General features: G+C 41.7%; 1 non-coding gene across 1 annotated transcript; it reads left to right on the top strand.

The window, feature by feature from the left end:
* The first annotated feature begins 6,131 nt into the window (after positions 1-6,131).
* On the top strand, positions 6,132-6,235 carry LOC127745401 (small nucleolar RNA R71). The gene has a single exon (XR_008006590.1). It is a non-coding gene; the product is annotated as a small nucleolar RNA R71 (small nucleolar RNA).
* Positions 6,236-10,665: the final 4,430 nt, after the last annotated feature.

Raw genomic sequence — 10,665 nt, 5'->3', positions numbered from 1 at the left:
ATTGAATGACTGTGAGGAGCTTCAAACTCCTGAAGGCTGGGCATTAGTGACAAATGCAAAAGAATCAATGGATTCTATTCCAACCTGATTGAGAACCGACAGATGATTAGCCGTGCTGTGACAGAGCATTTGGACCATTTTCACTGAGAGGATGGGATGTAGCTATCAACTAAGGGTGATGCCTCCAGACGATTAGCCGTGCAGTGATAGCGCATAGGACCATTTTCCCGAGAGGATTAAAAGTAGCCATTGATGATGGTGATGCCCTACATACAGCTTGCCATGGAAAGGAGTAAGAAGGATTGAAGAAAGAGTGAGTAGTGAAGTAGAGTTTCAAGAGGAGCACAGCACCTCCATACGCCTATCTGAAATTTCCACTATTGATTTACATAAGTATGTCTATCCCTTTTTATTTTCCAATTATTATTAATTTCCAAAATCCATAAACCAATTTAATCTGCCTAACTGAGATTTACAAGGTGACCATAGCTTGCTTCATACCAACAATCTCTGTGGGATCGACCCTTACTCGCGTAAGGTTTATTACTTGGACGACCCAGTACACTTGCTGGTTAGTTGAACGGAGTTGTGATCATAAATTCCAATAGAGCCAATTGTTAAATTCCATACAAAGAGAGTGAATCACAATTTCGTCCACCAGAGGGCAGAGCAGAAAATGGTGCATGCGGCCTCGTGCGTGCGTGCTTGGTGGGTGTGATGCTGCAGGATGCTGCCCTACCCTTGTGGAGGGCAGGGCAGAGTTTTCTTGGTGCGCCAGATTCTGCCCGTGCGCGCTGCTGCTGGCCGAAACTTCCTTGGTGCGTGCCAATCTAGTGCGCTGGCTGTGCACCACAAAATGCTGCACTGCCCTCGCGGAGGGCAGGGCAATGTTACCAATGGTGAGGTTCCAAGTTCGAAACTTGGTTGAGGCACACGCTGCTTCTTTTTCTTTGATTTTCTTGGCACCAAGGTAATGCTTAGTTCCTTGTTTCCTCATGGTGCCGTGTTCGATTCAGAGAGAATGAAAGCAAGCCACTTTTTGCTTGATTTTATTGTGCTTGAGCGCTACTCCTTTCCTCTTTGTCCTTGTGTTCGAAACCCATAGGAAGCATTATGAAGCAATTCCTTTTGAATTTTTCTTGGGTGAAGCCCGATATTGCTCTTGAGGAGGGCAGGGTAGAGTTTTTGCTCTCTTTGATCCTTAGCATCAAATTGTGCTCCGCCCTTGTTGTGGGCAGGGAAATGTTGCTTTTCAAGGCTTGGTTCATTATGTTGCTCTCCTGGAGGGCAGTGTGCCCTTGTGGAGGGCAGTGTGCCCTTCCTCCTTCTATGTTGCACCACACTTCTCCTCCCATGGTTACACTTCTTAAGCCACGTTTTTCTTCTTTTCTTCCTTTCTTCACCTACAAGAAACCAAAACAACCAATCAAAGTATCTCTAAACTCATAAGGTTTATAAATCATTAAAAATAAATTAATTTTAGCTCAAACCTCATGATTTAGCATCAATTTAATGGTGGTTGTTTGATTTAAAGAAGTTATGCATTTTCATTCCAAATTACTTACTTAGGATGCAAGAAAGTGCATAAAAACTAGTGAAACAAGTGAAATTAGCTTGACAAAATGGGTATATGATGACTTGTCATCACCTTGGATCCTTGCTCTTGCCTTTTGGTTTTAAGAGCTATTGGTTTTTTCTGCTTTTTATTTTTCTGCTTGCTTTTATTTGCATATTTTTTCTTTTATTGCTTTTTGCTACTTTTTCTTGCTTTAAGAATCAATTTTTGGATTTTTTAGATCACCAATAATACTTCACTTTTATCATCATTCTTTCAAGAGCCAACATTCTTAACTTCAACATCAAATATGCACTGTTTATTCATACATTCAGAAAATAAAAGCAATGCCATCACATCAAAATAATTGAACTATTCTTAATATATAACTCGAAATTCATTCATCTTACTTTTCTTTAAATAAAATTTTCTTTTAAGCAAGGTGAGAGATACATGGAATATTTCATAGCTTTAAGACATAAATTAAAGATGATCATGCACTAGAAACTAACAATAAAACAAAATACATGGAAAACAGAAAAAAGAACATAGGCAACAGCGGATTAAGAGAACGAATCTACCTTAGTGATGGCGGCTACTACTCCTTCTGGAGGATCCAATGGAGTGCTTGATCTCTTCAATGTTAAGCCCCTGCCTCTGTTGTTCTTCCTTCATGGCTCTTTCTTCTTCCTTCATGGCCCTTTGATCTTCTCTTATGTCATGGAGGATGGTGGAATGTTCTTGATGTCCCATCCTTAGTTGATCCATGCTGGAGCTTAATTCTCCTAGAGAAGTGTTCAATTGGTCCTAATAGCCTTGGGGACAAAATTGTATCCCTTGAGGCATCTCAGGGATTTCTTGTTGAGGCAGCTCCACATGCTCTTGCTGTGGTCCATGTGCTTGCTCTCTAGTTTGCTCCATCTTTCTTTTTGTGATGGGCTTGTCCTCCTCAACGGGGATGTCTCCTTCCATGACAATTCTAGCTGAATTGCATAGATGACAAATAAGGTGGGAAAAAGCCAACCTTGCTAAGGTGGAAGGCTTTTAAGCTTTCTTGTACAACTTTTGAGGTATTACCTCATCTATCTCCACCTCACTTCCAATCATGATGCAATAAATCATGATGGCTCTGTCAATGGTCACTTCTGACCGATTGCAGGTAGGGATGATAGAGCGTTGGATAAATTCTAACCATCCTCTAGCTATAGGCTTGAGGTTAAGCCTTCTCAGTTGGATAAGCTTGCCTTGAGCATCCCTCTTCCACTGAGCTCCTTCCACACAAATGTCTAAAAGGACTTGGTCCAGTCTCTAATCAAAATTTACTCTTCTAGTGTAAGGATGTGGGTCTCCTTGCATCATTGGCAAATGGAGCCCCAACCTTACACTCTCTGGGCTGAAATCCAAGGATCGCCCTTGGACCATGGTGCTCCAATTTTTGGAATGTGGGTTCACACTAGTTTCATAGTTTTTAGTGACCCATGCATTAGCATGGAACTCTTGCACCATCAAGATCCCAACTTCCGTGATAGGATTGGTTAGCACTTCCCAACCTCTCCTTCGGATTTCTCTTCGGATCTCCGGGTACTCATTCTTTTTTAGCCTAAAGGGGACTTCAGGAATCACCCTCTTCTTTGCCACTACTTCATAGAAGTGGTCTTGATGAGCTTTAGTGATGAATCTCTCCATCTTCCATGATTTGGAGGTGGAAGCAACTACTTTTCCTTTCCTCGTTCTAGAGGATTCTCCGACTTTAGGTGCCATAAGTGTGAATGGAAAGCAAAACGCAAGGCTTTTCCAATATCAAACTTAAAATCTTTGCTTGTCCTCGAGCAAAATATGAAGAAAAGAGTAGAAGGAGAAAAGAATAGAGGAGATGGAGGGAGAGAGGAGAATTCGGCTAAGTGAGACTTTTGTGTGTGAATGGTGTGTGTATGAAGGGTAGGAAGAAGGGGTATTTATAGGAGTGAGATAGGTTGGGTTTGAATGTATGGGTGGGAATTGGGTGGGAAATTTTGAATTTGAAGTGGGTGGGGGTTGGTGGGAGTTATGATGGTTTTAGGAAGTAATATGGATGTGATTAGGTTAGTAGGTGGAGATTCTGTGGGATCTACTGATCCAGAGAGGCTAGAAAATTCGAGTTTCCTGCCTCCGTGTGGGTGTTCAACACCAGCTATGTGCTCCCATGCTGGCGTTCAACGCCAGCTATGTGCTCCCTTGCTGGCGTTCAATGCCAGCAATACTGCTCCTCATGGGCGTTGAACGCCCACTTTGGCCTCCTTGTCTGGCGTTCAATGCTAGCAAGGTATCTATTCCAGGGTGTTCTATTTCCAGCTTTGACTGTTTCTGTTTCTGTTTTAACTACTACACATTATCATAAATTAAACAAATATGAAAATTAAACTGATATAAATGAAATAAAAAAAGAAATAACTTTAATTATGGTTGGGTTGCCTCCCAACAAGCACTTCTTTAACGTCACTAGCTTGACGATTAGCTCCTTACGAAGATGGATAGAGGCTCAGAATTTCACCCCTTACAGTGAACTTCTTTCTTGTGCTCTGATGGATAAGTTCCACATGTTCCAGAGAAAAGATCCTGTTCACAATGTGTGGAATGGCTGGATTGTCAGAGAAGATAACTCTCATGCCACGTGAGAGGCCTTCAGTAGGAATTTTCTTATCCTTCCTGCCCTTGGGCGCTTTCTTACTGCCATTCCTCTCGGAGCTTGATGACGGTTGCCCCACACAAAACTTAAAATTGGTGTCTGGGGGCTCTGTTAGGTTCTGTACTGAGAGGAGTGGTTGAAGCAGTCCATGTTTACGAATGGTGCTTCCTTCAGTTGAGGTAGAATGAGGTTTATGAACCTTGAACACAAGATACTCCTCATCTAATTGCAGGATTAGTTCTCCTCTATCTACATCAATCACAACCTTGGTTGTATCTAGGAAGGGTCTTCCAAGGATGATGGATTCATCGTCTTCCTCCCAGTATCTAGGATTATGAAGTCAGCAGGGATGTAAAGGTCTTCAACCTTCACCAAGACATCCTTTACCAGTCCATAAGCCTTTTTCATGGACTTGTCTGTCATCTCTAGTGAGATTCATGCAGCTTGCACCTCAAAGATTCCCAGTCTCTCCATTACAGAGAGAGGCATGAGGTTTATGCTTGACCCTAGGTCACACAGAGCCTTATCAAAGGTCTTGGTACATAGGGTGAAAGGAATTAAAAAGCGTCCGGGATCTGGCTTCTTCTAAGGTAACTTTTGCTGAACCAAGGCATTGAATTCCTTGGTGAGCATTGGAGGTTCTTCCTCCAAAGTCTCTGTACCAAACAACTTGGCATTCAGCTTCATCAGAATTACTAGGTACCGAGCAACTTGCTCCTCCTTAGTTTCCTCTTCCTAATCAGAGGAAGAGTGCTCTTCAGATTCTATGATTCTTATCCAAGCATTCAATAGCACTTCAATGGGCTCCTCATGAACCTTGGGTTCTATCAGTTCTTCAATAGGGAAGTTCTCAGTGAGTGTATGGTTGCCAACTACCCCTATTGTGCCGTTCAATGCCAAGACTTGTGTCTCTTTAGCTGTTGAATGCCCAACTTGGATACCTTCATTGGCGTTCAACGCCAACTTTTGTGCTGCCTTGGGTGTTGAACGGCCAGCAAGGGCTTCCTTATTGGTGTTCAACGCCAGTGATGGTGGCTTTTTGGCCGTTGAACGCTCAGTAAGGTCTTCCTTACTGGCGTTCAATGCCAATGATGGTGCCTCCTTGGGCGTTGAACGCTCAATAAGGACTTCTTTACTAGTGTTCAACACCAGGTTACCCCCTTCAGGTTTGGCCTCATCTTCTATAGTGATGGCCTTGCATTCTTCTCTTGGGTTCACTTCAGCATTACTAGGAAGAGTGTTAGGAGGAGTCTTAGGAATTCTCTTGCTCAGTTGACCAACTTGTACCTCCAGATTTTTGATGGAGGACCTAGTTTTTGTCATGAAACTGTGAGTGGTCTCTGCTTAGAAGTCTCCATCTGTTGCTGAGAAGATGGAAATGGTGGTCTGTTGTTGAACCTATTATGGGTTCTTCCACCTTGATTATTGTTGAAGCCTAGCTGAGGCTTTTATTGATCCTTCCATGAGAGGTTAGGATGATTCCTCCATGAGAAATTATAGGTGTTTCTATAGGGTTCTCCTATATAATTCACCTATTCCATCATGGGTTGATCTGGATCATAGGCATCTCCATCATAGGAGGTGTCTTGAGTGCTGCTAGTTGTAGCTTGCACTCCAGTCAGATGCTGAAAGATCATATTGACATGTTGGGTCAATATCTTGTTTTGAGCTAGTATGGCATTCAGAGTGTCAACTTCTAGGACTCTTTTCTTCTGAGCTACCCCATTGTTCACAGGGTTCCTCTTAGAAGTATATATGAATTGGTTGCTTGCAAACATTTCAATGAGTTTCTGTGCCTCTTCAGGCATTTTCTTCAAGTAGAGTGATCCACCAGTAGAATGGTCCAAGGACATCTTGGACATCTCAGATAGAGCATCACAAAAGATGCCTAGGATAGACTATTCTGAGAGCATGTCAGGAGGACACTTCCTGATCAATTGCTTGTATCTTTCCCATGCTTCATAGAGGGATTCACTCTCTTTTTGTATGAAGGTTTGAACTTCCACACTGAACTTGCTCATCTTTTGAGGTGGAAAGAACTTGGCCAGGAAAGCATTGACCAACTTTTCCCAAGAGTCTAGGCTTTCCTTAGGTTGAGAATCCAACCTCATCCTTGCTCTATCTCTAATAGTAAAAGGGAAAAGCATAAGTCTGTAGACCTTAGGATCCACTCCATTGGTCAGTTGCTTGTATCTTTCCTAAGCTTCATAGAAAGATTCACCCTCTTTTTTGTCTGAAGGTTTGAACTTCAACCCTAACCTTGCTCATATTTGAGATGGAAAGAACTTGGCCAGGAAAGTATTGACTAACTTTTCCCAAGAGTTTAGGCTTTCCTTAGGTTGAGAATCCAACCACATCCTAGCTCTTTCTCTAACAACAAAAGGGAAAAGCATAAGTCTGTAGACCTCAGGATCCAATCCATTGGTCAGTTGCTTGTATCTTTCCCAAAGTTCATAGAGGGATTTACCCTATTTTTGTCTTAAAGTTTGAACTTCCACCTCGAGCTTGCTCATCTTTTAAGGTGGAAAGAACTTATTCAGGAAAGCATTGACCAACTTTATCCAAGAGTCTAGGCTTTCCTTAGGTTGATAATCCAACCACATCCTAGCTCTGTCTCTAATAGCAAAAGGGAAAAGCATAAGTCTGTATACCTCAGGATCCACTCTATTGGTCCGTTGCTTGTATCTTTCCCAAGTTTCATAAAGGGATTCACCCACATTTTGTCTGAAGGTTTAAACTTCCTCCCTAACCTTGCTCATCTTTTGAGGTGGAAAGAACTTGGCTAGGAAAGCATTGACCAACTTTTCCTAAGAGTATAGGCTTTCCTTAGGTTAAGAATCCAACCACATCCTAGCTCTGTCTCTAACAACAAAAAGGAAAAGCATAAGTCTGTAGACCTCAGGATCCACTCCACTGGTTAGGTGCTTGTATCTTTCCTAAGCTTCATAGAGGGATTCACCATCTTTTTGTCTTAAGGTTTGAACTTCCACCCTGAGCTTGTTCATCTTTTGAGTTGGAAAGAACCTGGCCAGGAAAGCATTGACCAACTTTTTCCAAGAGTTTAGGCTTTCCTTAGGTTGAGAATCCAATCACATCCTAGCTCTGTCTCTAACAGCAAAAGGGAAAAGCATAAGTCTGTAGACCTCAAGATCCACTCAATTGGTCAGTTGCTTGTATCTTCCCAAACTTCATAGAGGGATTCACCCTCTTTTTGTCTTAAGGTTTGAACTTCCACCGTGAGCTTGCTCATCTTTTGAGGTGGAAAGAAATATGTCAGGAAAGCATTGACTAACTTTTCCCAAGAGTCTTGATGACATGTCATCATATACCTATTTTTCTATGCTTTTTCATACAAGAAATTGATTATTTGTGCTTAAATATTGAATGCTTTTATACTTAATTGGTATATTTCCTTGATCTTTTAATTTTATAAATCTTGTAGGAAATAAGAGGAAAAAGAAGCAAAGAAGCACAAAAAAAGGAGAAAAAAAGAGCTTTGGGACACACTTTGAAGTTGGAGCACACTTTGGAGCCTTAGGCCACGCTTTTAAAAGCGTGGCCCATGACCAAATTAAAGGAGAATAGGCAATCAGCACACACTGCTCTTGCCAAGGGCAGGGCAGAATCGTGATGCAAAGTGAGGTTGGAAGCAAGAATTTTCGCTAAGGTAAAATCTGGGCGCTCACAGCATGACCATGCCTCCTTCAAAGGGCTATAACTTGAGCTACAGACGTCCAATGGATGTGCTTCCAGTTGCATTGGAAAGCTGACATTTAGAGCTTTCCAACGATATATAGCAATTGTGGCAGGAACGAAAGGCATATTTAAGGGCCAAAAATAAGCAAAAATAAACCAATGTGCTTCCACCAAGGTTCGAAGCTGGAGCCTCACCCCAAAGCAAAGTAGCGCTCATTTTTCTGCTCTGCCCTCTTGGAGAGCAGGGCAATGTCGTGCTCCCTTCATGAAAAATCAAGAAAAATTGCTCCCCCAAATGTTTTCACAAGGGTTTGAACTTGGGAACTCTCCTTGGCGCACACAAGCATGAGCGCATGACACGGCCAGCGCACACATTGGCGCAGAGCTTGGACGCACGGGCAGGGAGGCAAGGCGCACCAAAGCAACATTGCCCTGCCCTCCACAAGGGCAGGGCAGCATCCTGAAGGTCTCTCCCACACTTGGCACGCGACATGCTTCCTCACACAACTTCCCTGCTCTGCCCTCCACAAGAGCAGGGCAGCTTCCTGGGAGCAACATATGGGCCAAAATCAACCAAAATTCAATTTAATTCAATTCCTCACCAAATTGAATCAAGGCCAGCCAAACCCATTTCTCCTCAAATCCAAAGCAAGCAAAGCCCACATCATCACTCAAAGGCACATGGATCAATTAAATTAGGATTTTCATTTTTGTAATTTGTTTTAATTTCATTTTCATTTTTCATTTTGTAAAGCCTATATAAAGGCATCAATTGGAGCTCGATTAAAAAGGAGGCTGGCTCCACTAGGGAGCATTAGGATTAGAGAGCTCTCTCTTTTAGTTTTCCTTGCTTTGTTTTGAATTTTGGATCAAGAATTGAAGGAATTCTGTTTCACTTGATCTGAAATCTCTTTGTTCTTCTTCTGCATTGAATCTGCGTTTTCTTTATTGTTTTCATCTTCTTTTTCTTTTGCAAATTGTTCTCTGTTGAATCAAGGAAGGGCTTGAGATCTAGACTTGTTCTCTAGTCTCATTGATTCCCTGAGATCTTGAACATTCTTTTAAATTGCTGCAAATTAAGCATCGCTTTCTATTTTTAATTCTTCAAGCATTTTTACTTTTCTGTTTGAAATCTGCTGCATCCCATTTCATATTCTAGCTCTCTGCTTGAATGCTCTTTACATTTTCTTGTTAAATTTTAATTTCCAGCCAATGTTAGCTTAACTAAACTAATCACCCACTAAAGTTGCTTGATCCATCAATCCCTGTGGGATCGACCTCACTCTTGTGAGTTATTACTACTTGATGCGACCCAGTATACTTGCCGGTTAGATCTATGTGTTTGGAAATTCATTTTTCCACAAAAACACCATCAAGTTTTTGGCGCCGTTGCCGGGGATTGATTAGATCAACAATGATTAAGCGGGTGAGAAGTCTAGATCAAGCATTTTCTTTGTTTTTGTTCTCTGTTCTAAGTTGAAACCAAGGTGTTTGTGTTTTTGCCTCACTAAGAATTTCTGTCTCTGTGAGATGAATTTCAAATTTCATTGGTGTTGTGTTTTCCAAAATTCAAATGGAGTTCAACTCATCTTGTGATCAAACAAATTTTATGGGATATCACCCACCATCACCAATCTCTAATGGTGTTTGGGAATATCACCAAGAAAATACAAATTCTAAGCACTCCAGTCCATGGAGATTTGCTTCACAGACACAAGATGAGCAAGAAAACCATATGGGATATTTCCCTCCACCACAAAATGATGCAAGTCATAATTCCAATGGTGGCTGGGAAAGGAATTCTAATGCTCCATATGATATTCATCCAAAGATATCATCACTTGACCATGCTTCAACAAAAAACCCCTTTCAAAACTTACCACTCACACAAACTTCCAATAGCCAAAGAATCTCAAAGCTTGAGTCCATGCTCAAAAGATTTGCGGAGGAGAAAGAGAAGTACCAGAAAGAACAAGAGAACTCCCTCAAAAATATGGAAGTGCAGTTAGGCCAATTGTTGAAAGCATGGAAGGAGAAAATGGAAAACAAAAACAAAAGGTCCCTATATCAAGTGAAATTGCAAAGAAGGAAGAGGTGGTGGAAACATTTGAACCTAAAACTGCACTTGAGATGACAAGAGAACCTGAACACTCACAACCTCCTCAAACTCCCCTGGACCAAAGATGCTCAACACTGATCGAAAAATATGAAGAGGAGATGAAGAAAGCTTGGGAAGATCAACAAACCTCCTCCATGAAAGAGCTATTAAAGCAAATGCTGAGTGTAAAAGAGGAAGTGGAAGAACAAGCTAGTGAGGAGGATAATCAAGAACGTCCAAACTCAAGGGAAACAGAGAGGCACATGAAGGACAAGCTCATTGAACCACCAATTCAAAAGGCTCTGGATGAAGATCAAACTCCAAAAATCACACAGCAACCAATTCATGAATCCAAAGAAGTGAAGGCAACTAACAAGAGCACCAATCCTATCCCTGATCCAGCAAGCAAGATCAATCAAGCCATTTGCAAAAGGAAGCTTGCTAAGGAAAGGCCAAGACAAGGGACAGTAGCTGAATCTTCTCCCCCCTTGAGGTCATTCTTCTTAACAAACTGGAAGAAGAGGAAGAAAGTGAAGAACAATATGTCAAGCTAATGACACTAAAAGAGCGCTTGTTGGGAGGTAACCCAACCATAGGTATAATTTCTTCTCTGCTTTGTTTTCGTTCTTTACTTTGTTTAAATTCAATAAA

This window comes from Arachis duranensis, chromosome 2 (assembly GCF_000817695.3).
Source record: "Arachis duranensis cultivar V14167 chromosome 2, aradu.V14167.gnm2.J7QH, whole genome shotgun sequence".
Classification (NCBI taxonomy): Eukaryota; Viridiplantae; Streptophyta; class Magnoliopsida; order Fabales; family Fabaceae; genus Arachis; species Arachis duranensis.
This window is presented reverse-complemented; position numbering and strand designations above follow the sequence as displayed.